This window comes from Arachis duranensis, chromosome 3 (genome assembly GCF_000817695.3).
Source record: "Arachis duranensis cultivar V14167 chromosome 3, aradu.V14167.gnm2.J7QH, whole genome shotgun sequence".
Classification (NCBI taxonomy): domain Eukaryota; kingdom Viridiplantae; phylum Streptophyta; class Magnoliopsida; order Fabales; family Fabaceae; genus Arachis; species Arachis duranensis.
This window is the reverse complement of record NC_029774.3, coordinates 52,274,844-52,275,298: the sequence shown is the minus strand read 5'-3', so window position 1 is coordinate 52,275,298 and position 455 is coordinate 52,274,844.

The following is a 455-nucleotide window of genomic DNA, read 5'->3' as shown; positions in this document are numbered from 1 at the left end:
AATGGAAGAGGTGAATTACATGGGAGAACCCTATGGAAACACCTATAATTCTTCATGGAGAAATCATCCAAATTTCTCATGGAAGGATCAACAGAGACCCCAACAAGGTTTCAACAACAATAATGGTGGAAGAAACAGGCTTAGCAATAGCACGCCTTTTCCATCATCTTCTCAGCAACAGACAGAGAGTTCTAAGCAGAATAACTCTGACTTAGCAACCATGGTCTCTGATCTAATCAAAACCACTCAAAGTTTCATGACTGAAATAAGATCCTCCATTAGAAATTTGGAGGCACAAGTGGGTTAGCTGAGCAAGAAAATTACTGAACTCCCTCCTAGTACTCTCCCAAGCAATACAGAAGAAAATCCAAAAGGAGAGTGCAAGGTCATCAACATGGCCGAATTTTGGGAGGAAGGAGAGGCAGTGAACGCCACTGAGGAAGGCCTCACTGGGC